Source organism: Crinia signifera, chromosome 3 (genome assembly GCF_055691185.1).
Source record: "Crinia signifera chromosome 3, ASM5569118v1, whole genome shotgun sequence".
Lineage (NCBI taxonomy): Eukaryota > Metazoa > Chordata > Amphibia > Anura > Myobatrachidae > Crinia > Crinia signifera.
Genome location: NC_139219.1, coordinates 310,545,268 through 310,565,755, shown reverse-complemented (window position 1 = coordinate 310,565,755; position 20,488 = coordinate 310,545,268).

The following is a 20,488-nucleotide window of genomic DNA, read 5'->3' as shown; positions in this document are numbered from 1 at the left end:
CCAACTTAAAGATCTGCACCTTGTCACAGAAAATACTGCATTTGCCAAATATATCTTGTCAGCGTGTTATTTCCTGAAAAATAAAGGACTTTTATCTACTATGCTGAAGTTCCTAAACTTTTTTTTAAACCTAACACTGAAGTTTAAATACATTTTTTTATATTATTTTTTAAAAGAACTTTTTATGCCTATAGTACAAGTATGGTACTAAAAAGATACAAATATGGACTTAGATTGGTAGTTACTGTATGGGAAAATGTATCAAACCGTCAAAAGAGAACAAGTTGCCTAAAACCAACTTTGGAAATTCACATTCTCGGAAAGGAAGCATGGCCAAAACTGGAGAAGAGGTTACAACCCAAGTATTTCTCATATTTAAGGCCTCCACAAGCCCATTTATATGCTATGTGTTCCTCATGGACCTTTTGGACCATTATATCCTTACATGCCCTTCTAAATGCCATTAGAACCCTCCACCAGTCCCTTATATATTTCACATGCTCTTTATATGCCATCAGAGCTTCCTCATACATCTTTAACTAGAAGTTGACAACCGATAAAAAATATTTGACCCATCTAGAATTACCCTTTTTTATCATCTTAAACCCTATTTAATTCTTATTTCATTGTAAAAATATCTTTATGTCTATCCAATTCCTGTTAAAGTTGAATTACTATCTTTGCCTCTGCCACCTCTCATGCACAATGATAGGTAGAAGATGATTGGTTGAAATGGCAAAATCACATGACCTCTTTAGAAGGCTTGATACAATTCCCTCTTAGCGTTATCTAAGGGTGCTCCAGTAGAAAACAACAATACTGTAGCTGAGCCCCTACAATTTTGGGAAGCTGAAGTAGAAGAAGAGAAGAATAGGAAAGTTGAAGGTCACAACTTACAGTAGATGAAGAGCAGCTTTAGGTAAGTAGCATATTCACTTTTATTATTATTATTATTATTATTATTATTATTATTATTATTTATTACTTTAAGACCCATAGGGCTCAGTGCATTTCATCTGTTTCCATTATACCTCTGAGTTCAGGACATTTTGTATTATAAGGAGCTAGCACTCATTGAGCTGTTCACCTGAATCATCAGCCTCAGAACATGAGGAACTAAGCCTCACTAAAAAAAAGATGGTCTTTAAAATGCGATTGGTGATCAGGTGGGAGATGTTGAAAAGATTAGTAAGTAAGACGTAGATCAGGACTTTAAATACATTTCAGATGTATATAGGGTTTCAGTGTAGGGACCAGGGACCCTCTGGAGGGGCCTGGGCAGCTGCCCCCAGCGGCACTGCTCACCCCCCCCCCCCCCGCCCTGCCTCTGGGCCTCCCCCACCTGGAAGACCCCAGCCAGGCACGCACAATACACAGTGCAGCCTGCAGAGCACTGAGCCTAGGACACAGAGGGGCTTGGCGCTCTGCAGGCTGCATTGTGCAGTGTGCGCTACGGACTGTGAAGGAGGGAGACAGAGATGCCGCAGCTGCTGGATGCTGGTAAGTAATGAGGCGGGGTGCACATGGGTGCGGGTGGGGGGTGGCGCTGTGCTGCTGGGGGCCCGGACTGAAGGTCAGTCCTGGGCCCCAACATTTCTAGCGGTGGGCCTGGTAGGGACTGACACTGTAACTAGTGTAACTGGTTTAAAAAAGGCTTTATACAGCAGTGAGAGTAGGCCGGAGAGGGACTCTGGAGTCAAAGCTGGTCAACAATTGATACATAGCAAGCAACACAGACTGCGTTAGAGTAAAGATATTTTACTTTTTTCTATTAAAAGATCTACATATAGTTTAAAAGGAAGAGAATAGATAATATATATTTATCTAAAACTTAATTATCAATAATAATAATAATAATAATAATAATAATAATAATAATAATAGTCACAACAACATTTATGTATGGCTTATGCGTTTCAACTCCGTCTGAGAAGTAGGAAGACTGGTATCGATCTAATGACCCTATCAACCTAACCCGTGTTGACCTTCAGTCTTGTCGACCTTCCTGCATGCCAACATTTGTTCATGTCGACCTTCATGTATGTCGAACTAGTGGTGTTGACCTAATGCTCATCAACCTAATGCTTGTAGACCTAGGAACCGTATACCCTGACAGGTAGTTTGTTAAGAATCAGAATTTAGGACCAGCAGGAAATTAGCTCAAAATAATTATTATAATAATAATAATAATAATAATAATAATAATAATAATAATAATAATAAGTAGCTGATGTGTATTGTTTCAACTGAGCAAAGGTTTTTCCCTTTTCAACCCCTTAGTAGTCGATATTCTGCAGTATCTCTGCTTAGTTAGTGGCTGCTCATAACTGTCTCAACTTCCGGAAGACCCAACAGATCGCACATTCCAGGTCACCAGGCACAGGCAGCGTTGACCAACTGTCACATTTTCAAAGCGCAAAATGGTGGTGCATTTTGATTGGCTGGTGGACATTTTGCCACATAACCCCAGAAACAAAGCCATCAATTACAATGCCAGTTTAATTCTGCAAATCTGCAGACCAAACGCATTAGTTTGGTTCATGAAATTCCCTGCCCAGGCGTCATAGAACTACAGTAAGTCACCGAAGCCTATATTATGCTTCCTGCAACTCCAAAAAACATGTAAACAGTTGTGGTGGGTCAGGAGCAGTCACATTTGAGTTCATACATAAGCTCTTGCACAGTGCCCGTTAGAGATGTCAAAGATTTTGAACTATCTTTGTATGATCTACAGGCCTAAAACAAGTTTACGTGTTAATGATGATGACAGATACATATATACCTCTAAACCCTTAATTTAAATAAGCAGACCAAAATAAAATGTGCATCAGATTCTAAATGAGGCCCTATGTAGTTATTATTAGGAATTATATTCCAATTACTGTAGCGTGAAACGGTGATGAAATCTCCAGTTCTGCTGCAACAAGATTAATATACCTTTTAATTCCAGAAAAAAGGAAGTCAAATAGTAGCAATTATTTAAAAATTATCTTAATACAGTATATATTGTTTTAATGTCTCTTTTACAGAATAATTCCATCTTTATATTAAATAAATGTAATGTCATAAAATGTGTTGGAATAATTAAAACCCATTGTAAGATCTACATACAATAGACATTTATGTTTGATACTGACAGCTATTTTAATTGTTCACAAAAATGATTCAGAGAACAAAAACAAAGGTTTCTATGCAAACAGGAGGACTAGGATGCGTGACGCTTGATGTACTGTGACGGAAATTATTCTAATGCGCAAATACAAACAGTAACAGCCAGACTGATCCTCTAGCCCTGCAGCTAGTCCAGTGCCCTACAGCCAGACTGCAGCTATTCCAGTGCTCCTCTAGCCCTACAGCGAGACTAGAGCTATTCCAGTACTCCTCTAGCCCAACAGCCATATTACAGCAATTCCAGTGCTCCTCTAGCCCTACAGCAAGACTAGAGCTATCCCAGTGCTCCTCTAGCCCTACAGCGAGACTAGAGCTATTCCAGTGCTCCTCTAGCCCTACAGCTTGTCCAGTGCCCTACAGCCAGACTGCAGCTATTCCAGTGCTCCTCTAGCCCTACAGCAAGACTAGAGCTATTCCAGTGCTCCTCTAGCCCTACAGCCAGATTGTATCTATTCCAGTGCTCCTCTAGCCCTACGGCCAGATTGCAGCTATTCCAGTGCTCTTCTAGCCCTACAGCGAGACTAGAGCTATTTCAGTGCTCCTCTAGCCCTACAGCTAGATTGTAGGTATTCCAGTGCTCACCTAGCCCTACAGTCAGATTGGAGCTATCCAGTGCTCCTCTAGCCCTACAGCCAGACTGCAGCTATTCCAGTGCTCCTCTAGCCCTACAGTCAGACTGCAGCTATTCCAGTGCTCCTCTAGCCCAACAGCCAGATTACAGGTATTCCAGTGCTCCTCTAGCCCTACAACGAGACTAGAGCTATTCCAGTGCTCCTCTAGCCCAACAGCCATATTGCAGCAATTCCTGTGCTCCTCTAGCCCTACAGCAAGACTAGAGCTATCCCACTGCTCCTCTAGCCCTACAGCGAGACTAGAGCTATTCCAGTGCTCCTCTAGCCCTACTGCTTGTCCAGTGCCCTACAGCCAGACTTCAGCTATTCCAGTGCTCCTCTAGCCCTACAGCAAGACTAGAGCTATTCCAGTGCTCCTATAGCCCTACAGCCAGATTGTAGCTATTCCAGTGCTCCTCTAGCCCTACGGCCAGATTGCAGCTATTCCAGTGCTCTTCTAGCCCTACAGCGAGACTAGAGCTTTTTCAGTGCTCCTCTAGCCCTACAGTTAGATTGCAGGTATTCCAGTGCTCATCTAGCCCTACAATCAGATTGCAGGTATTCCAATGCTCCTCTAGCCCTACAGCCAGACTGCAGCTATTCCAGTGCTCCTCTAGCCCAACAGCCAGATTACAGGTATTCCAGTGCTCCTCTAGCCCTACAGCCAGATTGGAGCTATCCAGTGCTCCTCTAGCCCTATAGCGAGACTAGAACTATTCCAGTGCTCCTCTAGCCCTACAGCCAGAATGCTGCTATTCCAGTAATCCTCTAGCAATCCAGCCAGACTGCAGCTAGTCCAGTGCTCCTCCAGCCCTACAGCGAGACTGCAGCTATTCCAGTGCTCCTCTACCCCAACAGCCAGACTGCAGGTATTCCAGTGCTCCTCTAGCCCTACAGCCGGACTGCAGCTATTCCAGTGCTCCTGTAGCCCTACAGCCAGAATGCTGATATTCCAGTGATCCTCTAGCCCCACAGCCAGAATGCTGCAATTCCAGTGATCCTCTAGCCCTACATCCAGAATGCTGCTATTCCAGTGATCCTCTAGCCCCACAGCCAGAATGCTGCTATTCCAGTGATCCTCTAGCCCCACAGCCAGAATGCTGCTATTCCAGTGATCCTCTAGCCCTACATCCAGAATGCTGCTATTCCAGTGATCCTCTAGCCCCACAGCCAGAATGCTGCTATTCCAGTGATCCTCTAGCCTCACAGCCAGCATGCTGCTATTCCAGTGATCCTCTAGCCCTACAACCGAACTGCAAAAATGTATTATTGCAAGCAAAATTTCTACTTTTAATGAATATTAAAAGAAAAACCTCAACAGACAGAACCTAAGACAGATGTAACTTGCTGACTGAGAAAAGGCCATTTCACACATTTTGTTTCTGCAAATGCAATCCAAATGACACATTGCCAACTGATAAATCAGGCTTCCTCCTTTCTGTCTGGCTTCTGAATCCATTAAATAAATCTTATTATAATTAACAGTTATTTGGTTACTTGTTGTCATGCAACATATAGTTATACACCTACTGCGTTCTGCACTTTTCATGGGTATGAAACAGTGGCGTAAGTACTTCCCAGTTGCTCGGCGGCAAGATAAATATTGGTACACACACACACACACACACACACTGCCACATGTACAGTATGTTGTATGTATGTATGTATGTATGTATGTACCTATATGTATGTATGTATGTATGTTATATTTAAAATAAAGAGAGTGCAACATCTAAGGTCCTCATAGGAGGGATCATAGTTATTGATGGTCCTTATAGGAGGGACCATAGATATTGATGGTTTTCAATTAACTGATTCAAACTTGCAGGGGAGGAGAGGAGCCCAGCTTCAGATGCCTCCCGGAAAACAATGGGTAAATTGCTGGCAATGTGGAAAATTGGGAAAAAGGTTACAATAGCCTATAAACTACAGTTCTACGTCTACAATTTACCACAGTTTAAAATGTTCAACTTAAAAAAAAAAAATCAACTACAGTTTGTGCACAATAGTAACTTGCAAATTAGCAAAATAACTTAGCACAACACTTGCAGTAATACATACAAGAAATATAATATAGAATATATAATCTATATAATAGGTTATGCATTCATAGAGGCCAGGGTGCTCCTCGCCCTTTAATGACTCCTACTCAGCGAAGGCCCCAGTGGTGGGGGCTTCATGCAATTCAAAATAAAAATAGGGGAGGCACAGCAATTGCCACCAACTGCCATTCCAGACTCACTGGCAGTCAAAATACCATCTTAACTGCATAAAATCCTGAAAAGGCTCAAGTAATCTATCCTCTCCCTTCCCGCACCCCCCTCTAATACAGCCTAACTCAGGCGCCTTCCTTTCACAGCCTAGCCATACAATAGAAATTGCCATTCTGAGACGCAGCAAAGGAATATTGGCCCTTAAAACCTTGATTCATATATACATAAAAAATACATCAAAGTATGAATGGATAATAAAACAGTTTAATTTCCATGTAAATATAAAATCTAGGAATATAGAGTATTGGGCAACACATGGCCCTGAGAACCTTGACCTTCATTCCCCAGCCCTAAGTCTGAGTTTTTCTCTGCTTTGTGGCACAACAAGAATTAATCAGTTGGTCTCCAAATCAAATAACTTGACCTGCACAAACATGCAAGGGCATAATTACCATAGGGGCAGGGAGTGCAGCTGCTATGGGGCCTAGAGCTGAGAGGTTCCACCTTCTCTGTCACAGTTACATGTGGTATGCACAAGGGCGTAGCTGCCATAGGTGCAGGTAGTGCAGCTGCTATGGGGCCCAACGCTGAGAGGGGCCACCTTCCCTGTCACAGTTACATGTGGTTTTTTTGTGTGATTTTTGAATAAATTGTCTTCCTTTTATGTGACTTTTTATTTAATAAAGCATTCAGTACTTTTTTTTTACCTTGAAACTACGGAGTGGACTGCTTCTCTTTGGAATTTCCAGTAAATTTATTCATATTGTCCAGCGCTGCAGAACGGGTCCCATTCCATTTGTTAACAGGGTGTAGCTACCATAGGTGCAGGGAGTGCAGCTGCTATGGGCCCCAGAGCTGAGAGGGGCCACCTTCCCTGTCACAGATACATGGGTTATATACAGGGGTGTAGCTACCATAGGTGCTGGCAGTGCAGCTGCTATGGGGCCCAGAGCTGAGAGGGGCCACCTTAGCTGTCACAGTAACATGTGTTATATATAGAATTTGACGGCAGATAAGAACCACTTGGCCCATCTAGTCTGCCCCTTTTTTTAAACATGTTACCTCAAACCATATTTGATCCTTATTTTTTTATAAGGATATCAATATGCTTATCCCAAGCATGTTTAAATTGTACTACTGTATTTGCGTCTACCACCTCTGATGGGAGGCTATTCCACTTATCTACTAATCTTTCTGTGAAAAAAATCTTCCTCACATTTCCCCTGAATCTTCCTCCCTCTAGTTTCCGTGCATGTCCTCGTGTTCTGTTGCTCCTCTTCCTGTGAAGAATGTCTCCCACCTGTACCTTGTTAAAACCCTTGATATATTTGAAAGTTTCTATCATGTCCCCCCTTTCCCTTCTCTGCTCTAAAGTATACATATTAAGATCTTTTAGTCTTTCCTGGTATGTTTTGTGACGTAGGCCATGCACCATTTTAGTTGCTCTTCCCTGTACAGTCTCTAATGTATTTATATCCTTCTGGAGATATGGCCTCCAGAACTGAACACAATACTCTAGGTGAGGTCGTACCAATGACCTATACAGTGGCATTATTACTTCTTTCTTTCTACTGCTGATACCTCTCCCTATGCAACCAAGCATCTGACTTGCCTTCTTCATTGCTTTGTTACATTGCCTACTTGCTTTTAAGTCCTCTGAAATAGTGACACCTAGATCCCTCTCTTCCTCAGTAGTTTCCATTATAGTGCCATTTATACTATATTGAGTCTTTGGATTTCTGAGACCCAAGTGCATGATTTTGCATTTTTTGGCATTAAACTGTAGTTGCCATTCTCTAATCTACCTAGATCCTCAATCATTTGTTTTACCCCTCCTGGTGTGTCTACCCTGTTGCATACCTTTGTGTCATCTGCAAAAAGGCACATTTTACCCTCAATGCCATTTGCAATATCACCAATAAAGATATTAAAAAGCACCGGTCCAAGTACAGATCCCTGGGGTACTCCACTTGTAACCTTTCCCTCCTTTGACTGTACTCCATTTACTACAACTCTGTTTTCTGTCCTGCAACCACGCTCTTATCCATTCAACTATCTTAGAACCCAATCCCAAGCTTTCAAGTTTATTTAACAGTCTGCGATGTGGGACAGTGTCAAAAGCTTTACTAAAGTCTAGATAAGCTACATCTACAGCCCCACCTTGATCTATTACTTTAGTCACCCAGTCAAAAAAGTCAATAAGATTTGTTTGACATGATCTTCCCCCAGTAAACCCATGCTGTTTTGGATCCTGTAAATTGCTGGTTTTGAGATATTCTACAGCTCTTTGTTTTAAGAGTGTTTCCATCAATTTCCCTACTACTGATGTAAGGCTCACTGGTCGATAGTTGCTTACCTCTTCCTTGCTTCCAATTTTGTGCAGTGGGACTACATTCGCTGTTTTCTAGTCCTCTGGGATTACTCCAGTAGCTAGTGACTGGTTGAATAATTCTGTTATTGGTTTTACCAGCTCCCCTTTAAGCTCTTTTAGTATCCTTGGATGTATCCCATCTGGCCCCATTGATTTATCCACTTTCAGTTTTGAGAGTTCTGTGAGGACTTTCTCCTCTGTAAATGTACTTGTCTCTCCCTCAGTTTTCTAACTATACTTGCAACTTAACTGTGGCCCCTTCCCCTCTCTTTCAGCAGTGAATACTGAGCAGAAATAATTATTAATATTATCTGCTATTACATTGTCCCCCTCAAGAAAACTTCCACTCTCTGTCTTCAGTCTAATTATTCCACTTTTTGTTTTTCTCCTTTCACTTATATACCTAAAAAAAGTTTTCCCCCCTTTACCCACCGACTGGGCCATTTTCTCTTCAGCCTGTGCTTTTGCACATCTGATTACCTTCTTAGCCTCCTTCTGTCTAACAAGATACACCTCTTTGTCCTCATTCTTCTGCGTCTGCATAAATTTCTTAAAGGCCAACTTTTTTGCTTTCACAATACTTGCTACTTATTTTGCAAACCACAATGGCTTTCTTGTTCTTGTGTTTTTCCTAACTCTTTTGACACAAAGTTCTGTTGCTTTTAGAATTGCACTTTTTAATTTTCCCACTTATCCACTTTTTCCCACTTATACAGGGTGTATCTACCATAGGTGCAGGGGGTGCAGCTGCTATGGATCCCAGAGCTGAGAGGGGCCACCTTCCCTGTCACAGTTACATGTGTTATATACAGGGGTGTAGCTACCATAGGTGCAGGGAGTGCAGCTACTATGGGGCCCAGAGCTGAGAGGGGCCATCTTCCCTGTCACAGTTACATGTGTTATATACATGTTGTAGCTACCATAGGTGCAGGGCGTGCATCTGCTATGGGGCCTGGAGCTGAGAGTGGTCACCTGTCAAAGAAACATATGCTTTATATATTTTTCACCATTGGTGGTACATAAGGGCCCTACACATATCTAGTTTGTCCTCTGCAAAGAACAGAGATCACATGACACACCCACTCAAGAAGGAGGGTCCACTCTGGACTAATTGGTGTCTATCACAGTTTCTGGCAGGGTAGAATCATTTGCTATTATGGAGTGTTAAAAAATGTTTTAATAGAGATTTTACAAAAACCTAATCATATAAGACTTCTCCCATAAATTCCGCTTATCATCTCTAGCAGATTTCATTGCCTTTAGTAACAAATAAAGTCACGTAGGTGCCCTGTGTGCAACTGTATCTGTAGAGCAGATCTGTTATCACACCGCAAGGCAAAGCAAAGCTGGATGAAAGACAATGTTGTCTGAAGGTGATATTGCCCTTTAAGTGCATTTACACATTAGTTTAACTAATCCAAAAAAGATATTGAGAAAAAAGATGTCTAGCAGAAATGTAGGCTATTTGCACATTTTTTAATTAAAACATGTCAGCGTTTATGAAGATACAAATTCTCGAACTTATTCAATTTGTTTTGCTGTATAATGTTCTTATTTTTTTTTAAACAATGAGAAAAACCTGTGGCAAGTTTTCCGCGGTGTTGTCACTGGTAATAAATCTTGTTATAAGTCCTGTAAATATCATGTTCAGTAGCAGGATAAATAGATTATGATATTTTCAGTGGAAATGTTTATTGACCTTTAAGAGATTTTAATTTAGTTTAAGCTTTGATAAATTAGCAGGCTTGGTATCCAACCCTAAAAAGTGCTATACAGTATATCAAAGTCACATTTGCTATAAATATATGTTTTTGGTAAAAAGAAAAAAGGAGAATGTGCTGAAAATAGGACCCATTTGATTCAAACTTAGAAGTTCCAGAGCTGTGGTGGGTTTTTCTGGGGCAGGACATACCTACCAGGGCAGGTTTTTCCTGCCCCAGAAATACCCACCACAGACGGAGTAGACCACTCCCCCCTTCCCATCCGTCCTGTCGCTCCCCCCCTCTCCTCTCCGCTACGGCGATCATAAACCAGAATTCCCCTGTCACTGCCCCCACTGCCATTCACAGCAGTGACCCGAACTCTTGAGCAGCCCTGAATTTTTCCCGAGCAGGGCCGGCCCAGGCACATGGTCAATGCAGCGAATGGCAGTGGGGCAGCGGCAAATTCATCCTCGTCCCCGATGTTCGGTGTTCACGCATGCGTGATTTTGTGCAAGTGCAAACCCCTGGAGCGAACATCTTTGCTTAGTTTCACACTCATGGAAGTTTTGGCTTTGGGAGGGGAGGGCCGGGGGTGTGAAGGGGGCAGAAGCAGGGCAACACCCATCATTTTATTGGTGTCCCCATAAAAACATTGGGCATTCCCTAACAAACACCGGTCTTAGCGATGCCTGCTCTAGATGGGCGGCTGACATCACATGACCAAAATTCCGTGGATAGCGGTTGGAAGAAAAGTCAGCCTAGACTGACTTCTATTACCGAAGGGGAGAAAAATCAATCGGTGGTGTGCGACCATCTAATGATTTCTCTCCCATTTGGCCGTATGGGAGGGGATGTGTTAGTGAACACATTCTCTCGCATGTTAGAGAGGGGATTAGCACGGCGAACATATGCAGCCTAGAAAAAAAAGGTGTAAATCAGGCCCGTGGGTTGTAGGGGGAGGATCCTATTCTGAGTCATGTTTATGGAAAGTGGGCACCCTTTTACATTGTATCGCTTGCACCTAATTTGGGGTAGGAGTAAGTGCCTTTGAATTTATCATTCTGAGGTCTGTCATGTTACACCTGCGTGTTGTTTTGACATAAATTGGCAAAATATTGAATTTTTTCAACAGAATGGCCAGGCGATATGATTTGCAAGCTTTTTATGACATTGCCCGTCAAGAGACAGCTCCATGCATTATGGTCTGACAAGCATACGTGGGCAAATCCAGCCATTTGGCATGCCCATTTTTTTTTTAAAGGGAAGTCCCCTGACACGCTAGGTGATTTTTAGGGTCTGATGCCAAAATCTCACCTGAATCTGACTCTGGTTGATTTTCTGTGTACTGACTTGCAGATTGGATTCTGATTGGACTGATAACCCAGCTTGCTTACTTGATTACTTGATTCTGACTGGATTGAGAACCTATGTACCGATGCAACTTGCAGATTGGCCAGACAGATCAGTCATTACAGAGAGTGGAGTGTGAGAAAGGAAACATTAACAGGAGAGTATGTGGAGAGCCCTAACTATATAGTTATGATATAAAATGTCACATGCAAAATAATGAGAGGACAGACAGTGCAGGGCACTATACAGTAATAAATAGTGTAAAGGAAGAAAATGATACATTCCTTTTCCTTACTGTGGTCAAAGGTATTCAGGGTTACTGTAAATTCGAAATAAGATCTATCTTCTAGATGTTCTAATTATTTATAGTCATATACAGTATATTAACATACAACAAAAATGAGAAAAAACAGGTAAAATAGACTTCATAACATGAATTCAATCCCCAAGGAAGTTATATTGGGGAAGAACAGTTTATCCAACTTACATTCCACACCGCAATATGAAGCTTATTAAGGTTTGTTTAAGGAATCAGACCCAAACATCGGAAGCAACCCCTTCTTCCCTGAATCATGTGCACCAAAAATGTAAGATAGGCAAACCAAAATTAGGGAAGAGTATGGTCAAGCATACACATAAAGGTTTTTTTTAGGATGAAGGAGTATTCTCAGAGAATGAGAAGCATACATATTCCACTCATATTCTGCTTCCAAAAAGAATGAGAAAACTCTACCAAAATCTCTCACTTTGTGATTCTCACACGCCCTATTACATTTACATAGGGTCAGCCTGAAAAAAAAAGAGGTGCATACTTGAAGGAAAAGAATACTCTAATCAAAACAATCATAATAAACTCTACAATGCAACAAAGAGCAATAATAAGATTTTTTAGTACATACTTTTCAGTATGTGAACTTCCTGTCATATTTGGTATGCATTGGTATTTTTGAGGTGGTCTTTATAAAAATAGACTGTAAGTATAAAAATAAAATAATAGAAGCATTTTCTATCAAATTTCCATTTTCTACATAAACTTCAATGTCAAAACAAAAGCATGGTGATATTTTTGGTGATTGGCTCAACTTAAAATGTAACCATTAAAATATAAAATTAGAATTCTATTTAGGAGATCTCTAGGAAAGCTGGTTATGCTTGCATACCACGTGATATTCAAGCTTTATATACTCACACCCTGCATGATTTTGGCATTGGAGAAACTGAATCATTTTTAACCACAGATGAAAGAATCCACAGGGTCTATGTTTTATCACAATCATTTTAATGTACAATGGTTACCGCCATGGGCACTTGCTTCACTCCACATTTTGCGAAATTGTACATGGTGTTGTAGGAATGACAGCATCATTAGTATGCTCTTTTTTATTATTAGTGGAGTTGGTGAGCACTTAGTACATGGACTTAATTATTTTGTTAAAAAACAATTTTATATCGAAGTTTGTTGACATTTTTAATCACAGTCCAATTGTAATGTATATCTACCAAAATCTAGTACATACATATAAGCTTTTTTTTATTTTACAGTTTTCATCTAAAGTTTGCCTTGTAGTAAACATTTTGCATTATTTGGGTTCACAAAAGTGATCCATAGGGTATTAGGGGAAGGTGTACTAGGCCTTGGAGATTGATAAAGTAGCAACCAATCAGCTCCTAGCTGTCATCTTACTAACATAATCTGTAACATGGCAGTTAGCTGATTGGTCGGTACTCTCTCCACTTCATAACTCTCCAATTCTTAGTACATCTGACCCAAAGTATGGTGGCATATAATAAAAAAGTTATAATAAAAAAGTAGGAAACAAACCTGCGGCAAGCAAGAATTTACCAAACAGGGTTACCAATCCCAGCAAATGATTTATAATGGAAAACAGTAAGTAAACTTAAAAGCGCTGTCTTATTCTACCACAAAACAATACAAGTGTCCTCCGGGTCTGTATCTGGAAGATCCAGATGACTCCAAGAGAGTTACAACAAATGTATTCGATGTAAAAATACACCACGCAATAAGAAGCAAAAAAGGAATAAGTCCTGTGTCTGGGTCCAGAAAACCATATGGTGGGTGTTCAACATATTTTACTGACTTCTACTGAGGAAATACTATACACAGAAAATCTTGTGTGAAAATTAAGCTCTTTTGGATAGTTTGGCTACATACTTTACAACATGATGGGTTTATAGAGACTGTAGATTTTGTTAGTATTTTTTCTGCCATGTCTTCACTATGTGTTGGCTAGTGGACAATAGTTCTGTTGTTTAGTAGCAAAAAAGTGAACATAGTTTTTCTTTTAATTGACTGTTCTTGAAATACTGTATGCAATACACTCAAATAATAGGAAACTTAGCCATGATGTGTGAATATACGACTCTGCAGGAACATTCTGCAAGGTGAGATACTGGGTGAAATTTAATAGGATGAGAGATTCAGAAAGTGAGAGATTTAGTAAGAAATCTACAGTTTTTTTAAAGCGGCAATCATTAACACTTCATCAAAAGTGGTTTGCAATGTAAATGATTGCCGCTTTAAAAAAACTGGAGATATCTTACCAAATCTCTCACTTTCTGAATCTCTCATCCTATTAAATCTCACTTATAGTATGTGAACATTCTAAAATATTTCCCTGTCTGTATTTAAGTGATTGTCCAATCAGCCAGCAGTCAGTTCAAGGTTTGCAATTGTGTTTCTTTTGTCTACATATCTCCAAAGTATTAGCCAATCTAACAAAACCGACGTCCAATTCGGAATCAGTACCACAAAATGACCTCAAAATTTGCTGTAATTATTGACAACACAGTGAGTGACAATCAGTGTGATCTGTACCATGCTATGTTTCTAGATGGTCATCAACCTTGTTTATTATATGCCAGGTGCTATGCTGCCCCCAGAGATTAGCAACTGTTGGCTCCTTCTCTATGACAGAAGCCAAAGGCAGCACCTAATGTCGCACTACAGCACTTAGCTCCTGTCACTGCGGAGGAGCTGGCATTTTGGTTACGGACATCTGGGTGGGGTCCGCAACCCCCTGCATCCCCCTTCTACCACCATCTGTTTGCATTTATTTTTGCAGTTTTCATTTCTTGATTTTTAACAACATTTTTCTGCCATATCAGGTTTGCCAGTCCTAGTTTTTATTAGCGCAGGTCTCTATATGTTTTTTTTTTTTCTAAATTAGAATACTGTTAAATACAAATGCTGATCATTGTCTGCTGCATTTTTTTTACTGTATATCCTTAAATGTATAACGTATTATCAAAAGTTTAACCAGTGCAACAATACACCAGTGCCCACTATAAAGAAAGTGTAGAAGGAAAGATGAAACGTGAACTTTTTATGAACTTTTTTACTATTGTATTTTTTGTTGTTGCTGTTCGCTGCTACTCACCTTAACCCTTTGAGTGCCAACGTTGCTATGGGAGATGTGCTACATATCCGCTGAAAATGTCAGGGCCGTAGTCGTGGAAAACGAATCACTTTTATTTATTGACGGCAAATCATATGAAGCAAATGAATTGAGGTTTAGTTAAAAATTGTGCCCCCAAAAAAGAGTAGCTGTGAGCGAGGCTAGCATTTTTAGTGGATATCTGTCACAGCAATGTTAGCACTCAAGAGTTTAATATGTTATATATGTGGCAGTCCGGTTTTTTGGGACTGTCCCACTGTGGGGACTTGGAGCAAGGTTAGTATCTCACTGAGCGCTGGGCATGCATCCACAGCAATGAAAACGGGAGACGTGGCTTGCGACAGCAGCTTTTCTACGAAGCCACGACTCCTTTACTGAAGCCACACCCATTATTATTTTTGCAAATACCTTAAGCCCCACCCATTTTGGCAAATACTTTATTATTTGTTTTTGCTTAAGAGCATCCCCTGGCCAATACTTGTCTTTTTTTTTTTTTTTTACATCAAGCGTTCTATCTTGCAAGCGTTTTATATGAGGATCCCATTTTTATTCTTCATCAATTAAAGTATTTTATTAATAATTGCACAGCAATCAAATAAGAATAATAGAGGCCTCCGCTAAATAGTTATTTCCATGCAATCTTCTTTTATTTCTCGTTTAATATGAAGACATTAACTGGAAATAAATGTTTGCCTCAATGCTATACGGAAAAAGAAAAGCTTCTTTGTGTCTGACCTAGATAATACATTGAATGGCATGCGGCTATAATATTAAGCATCTGTATTTGTCAAATGAATATGATATAGCAACTAATTTGCCCGCAGTATGATCACTTTTCTGATTATAATTGCGTAATCTTGATTGTGCCATATTGAAACCTTTTGAATTATAATTTTTTTTCCGAAAAATCTCCTTTTCTATCGCCGCAGCTCATTACGGCTTCCCCTGACATAATAAGAAGTCCTTAATGCCTCTCTCCTACAGTCTATTACATCCTGCATATGGAATCCTGTAGGGAAAATCATTTGGGGAAACAGCCGTACATTGTAACAAGCCGCTCTTCTGCAAGGAACGCATAAGGCCCTGGTGTTAAGTAGGTTTGGGGTACATGCCTGCGATAATTATACTGTACTTTTACAGTAGGCTGAAGCTGATAATTACACATTTAACACACGCACAAAGATAAATTGGTTAGTTAAAAGCGGAAAGGACTTTGCTGCAATGTGTCCGCAGTAAAAGTTGTGTAATGTGCAGTGACTAAGACACAGTATGACCATAGAAATCTAGTACTGTACTTCCTAGTTTCACAGATTACCGCTGCTCCTCAAAACTACCAATTATCAAATTGAGATGATTGTATTTAATCAAGGTTCTCTATATATGGAAAATAGTACTGCTAGTGAGGAAACCTTGCTACGTTTTGCCTTCACTAGCCATTCAAAAAGTGATTGACAGGAATTAGGCAGCACGGACGGTGTAATGGTTAGCATTACTGCCTCACGGCGCTGAGGTCATGGGTTCAATACCCACCATGGCCCTTACTGTTTGGAGTTTGTATATTCTCCCCGTGTTTGCGTGGGTTTCCTCCGGGTACTCCGGTTTCCTCCCACAGTCCAAAAATATACTAGTAGGTTATTTGGCTTCCAAAAATGTAACCCTAGAATGTCTGTGTGTGCGTGTACATGTGGTAGGGAATATAGATTGTAAGCTCCACTGGGGCAGGGACTGATGTGAATGTTCAACTACACTCTAAAGCACTGCGGAATATGTGTGCGCTATACAGTATAAGAAACTGTTAATAAATAAATATATAAATAAGTAGGCCACTGGGGGGTAGTAACCGGTCGTTTTGTGGGAATATTAAGGAAAAGGCTGACATGTCTAGGAAAATGCAGGCGTGTCCAAGCGTTTAGGGGAGGATGTGTGACATCAGCACCAGGCTGGATATTCCTGTATTCATCGCAGATGCTGAGTAAGTCTCTGGCTACTTCTAACTTGCGATGACTGGGGCCCAGTGGAAAAATCATGAGGTGGTGAGCCTGTAACAAATGGTTTTGGAAATGTTTGCTGAGTTGCCAATTCTACGCTGGTCGTACACAGCGAGAACATTCGCAAAGGCTGGATTTCACTTTAGCGGGGCAGTGTCTACTCAAACGGTCAGGTCTGAATTACCCATTATGTGACTTGTTCCGAGATGGGAGCAAATAAGCTAGTAACTTGGCATCTGGGTAAAACCGTGTTGTGCTGCAGAGGGGGGAAAGGCATATATTTTTAATGTGCAGATAACTTCAGATTTAACAGGGGATCATGCCCAGACTCAAATGTAAATTGTAATGCAAATATAGAGAAGTGCATTATTTAGTTACTTGCAAAAGCAGCCAGTATTGACCCTGCATGCAAAAACAATACGTGCATTTAAACTTTTTGTGTTACAGGGTATTTTTTTAATTTGAATTTTTTTGGCTTGTTTTCAACAGTCCCAGAACCTTTAGAGCTTGTCATTATACTGCAGCTACAATGATCTATTCTCTGATTTGTCGCTGGTGTGACTGACATAGTGTCGATGTTGCGCCCACAATTCATTGAAAAATACATTAGTCGGCAGACTGGTGCTCCATGACATGGGTGCAACAAATGGGCACAAAAGGATGTGATGTAGCCAAGATGAGCGTGGCTACATCTGTAGTCTTTTGAACGTGTTGAATGTGGACCCCCCATGTGACATATTCTGTGCTCAAATGGAAAAGCTAGGATCCCTTTAGCATAGTGGTTTCCAAACTTGGGACCTTATTCTGGTTGACACACAAAGCTTTGCGAGTCCACCAAACACCGCCCATCTCCCCCCTCGTACACCAAATTACCCCGCACGCACAAACATCCATTCACAGCTTGTGTCCTGGGAGGAAATCATTTGATGTCAGCAATTGGATGATTTCTACAGCACTCGCAGATGTACAGGAAGACACCTCTCTGGTGTCTCACATCTATGAATGCCCTGTGCGGGGAGTGGACAGGCAGGTGACCTCTGCTGATGTCAGCTTCCCATCCCGCGTCAATGTCCCATCTCCATAGGAACGGCCAGCGTATTCATGTGTTTTGATTGCGCATGTATGTGCATGCGCTGTTTGCGTGCGGCCATGGCAAACTTATTCTTTGTTGGGCGCACACAAGCAACATTGCGGGTGGGGTGGGTTGAGAGTGGCGGAGGGTGGCGGGCTGCACCATTACCACATGGGAATGCCCAGCATTTCATAGGCGTTCCCATGACGGACAGGCGGGGGAGGGCAGCTTACATCACCGGATGTCAGCTGCCCGCTTTTTCCCCTCGAGCAGACACACATCTGTAAGGTTGCTCTGAGGCAACCTTACATATGCGTGAGCCTTTGCCATCATTCGATGGTCGGCGACCATCGAATGATGGGGGCGGATCCCAGCAGGCTGCAAATGGATGTTACTGTGTAACATCCATACACATGCCCTGCGTGCGAATTTGTCTTGTGAATGGGTGGTGGCCAGCCACAATTCGCATGGTTTGGTGGACTCGCAAGGCTGCTTGAGGACAGAGAGCCTGATTCAGTAAGGATCATATACAGTATATGATCCTTAGAAGCTGAAAACACCCATGAAACGCTGGGGGTTCCCATGTGCGCAGCCCGTCGCCGCTGCCTCATGCCCCCTACCCGTGCTGCTAATTGCAAACAGGATGGCGAACTAGCAGATCGCGCGTGCCTACTCGCACCCAGCATATGTACATGTGCAGGCAGAAAATATTGCTCCCCCATGCGAACGCGCAGGGAAACAAATCAATCAGAATAAGGCCTTTAAAACACTAAGAAATTATTGAAATCCGGATGTCCTTTTCTGCTAAGGACTTATCATGGCCCGATCCAAGGAGGGGCATTCATCCCGGGGCCCCCTCACACATTAGGGGGCCCTACACTGTCTTCCTGAATCACGCACGCCACTGGTGCTGCAATCGGAGCAGAGCACGATTCAGCTGTGTCTCTGATTTCCCCCATTAAACAGCCAGCCTTGTTGCTCACCAGGGTGCAGCTGAAGTCACTGTCAGCTTGTTGCGGGATATCACTGTCTCCTAGCTTGATTGTTGCCCTAGGTAAGAATTTGGTTGGAGCCCGCTAGCACCATTGTTAGTTCCACCCCGGCCCATTGCTCCTTATTCACATTACACTGCACCATATTGCTTCTTATTCACACTGCCCCTTTTATACACGTTATGCCACACCGTAGTGCACTTATACACATAATGCCACACATAAATGCCCCTGAAACAGTATACCACACATTATTAATACCCTTATACACATTATGCCAAACAGTAATCCCCATTACACATTCCGCACATTAGTAATGTCCCCATATACAACATATCACACAGTAATGCTGCATACACATAAGCAACACATTATTACAAATCTTTCCCCCACAGCACTCGCCCAGCCTGAACTCTGCAGATGTAGTATTGAAGCTTTGGGTGGCTGCAAGGGAAACGGTCTTTAGGTCGACACAATTAATGTTGACATACATACAACTGACCTAATGACCCATACCCGGCTGCAATGAGTCAGTCAGTTCAAGCTCATTCTGCTGGACTTTGCAAAGGCTCATGGGAGGAGGAGTTGCTGCGACTGGTCATGCACAGCAGCCCTCGTCCAGAGAGAAGGTGGCTATGATTGATACTGCCCACCATTGCCTCCACTGTCTCTGCTGCCTAGTTTGCCTATGCCTAGGGCCAACTCAAACACACAGGAATGAAAGTTATTGGACAAGAGGGCCTGGTTAAGTGATCCTGGGCCCCCAGGTATGGGAGACACCTTATATAAAATGTATCTTTACCATGCTATGCCCTCATATGGCTACACTTTCCCCGTGTATGCTATGCAGTGCTGCAAGCCCCTGTGCCTTGTGAGTTCTCACCTTCCATAAAATGCTTCCAGCTCTGTGTTCCACATATACAGATTGCATACAGTGCAGTGATGTGTCATGTGACACTGAAGGGACTCCAAAGCTGCTCTGCATTGTATGCTGTCTGCAGAACACAGATCCACAGCAATCCATAGCTGCCTACCCTCCTGCATTCTGCAGGAGACTCCCTGAAATAGCAGAAATCTCCCTCTCTCCCTCATTAGTCTAGCAATCTCCCTCATGTCACCTAGCTCACATTACACTGTTACATCATAGTTACCGCCCCTCCTGCATTCTGCAGGAGACTCCCTGAAATAGCAGTAATCTCCCTCTCTCCCTCATTAGTCTAGCAATCTCCCTCATGTCACCTAGCCCACATTACACTGTTACATCATAGTTACCTCCTTTCCTGCATTCTGCAGGAGACTCCCTGAAATAGCAGCAATCTCCCTCTCTCCCTCATTAGTCTAGTAATCTCCCTCATTTCACCTAGCCCACATTACACTGTTACATCATAGTTACCTACCCTCCAGCATTCTGCAGGAGACTCCCTGACATAGCAGCAAGCTCCCTCTCTCCCTCATTAGTCTAGTAATCTCCCTCATGTCACCTAGCCCACATTACACTGTTACATCATAGTCACATCCCCTCCTACATTCTGCAGGAGACTCCCTGAAATAGCAGCAATCTCCCTCTCTCCCTCATTAGTCTAGCAATCTCCCTCATGTCT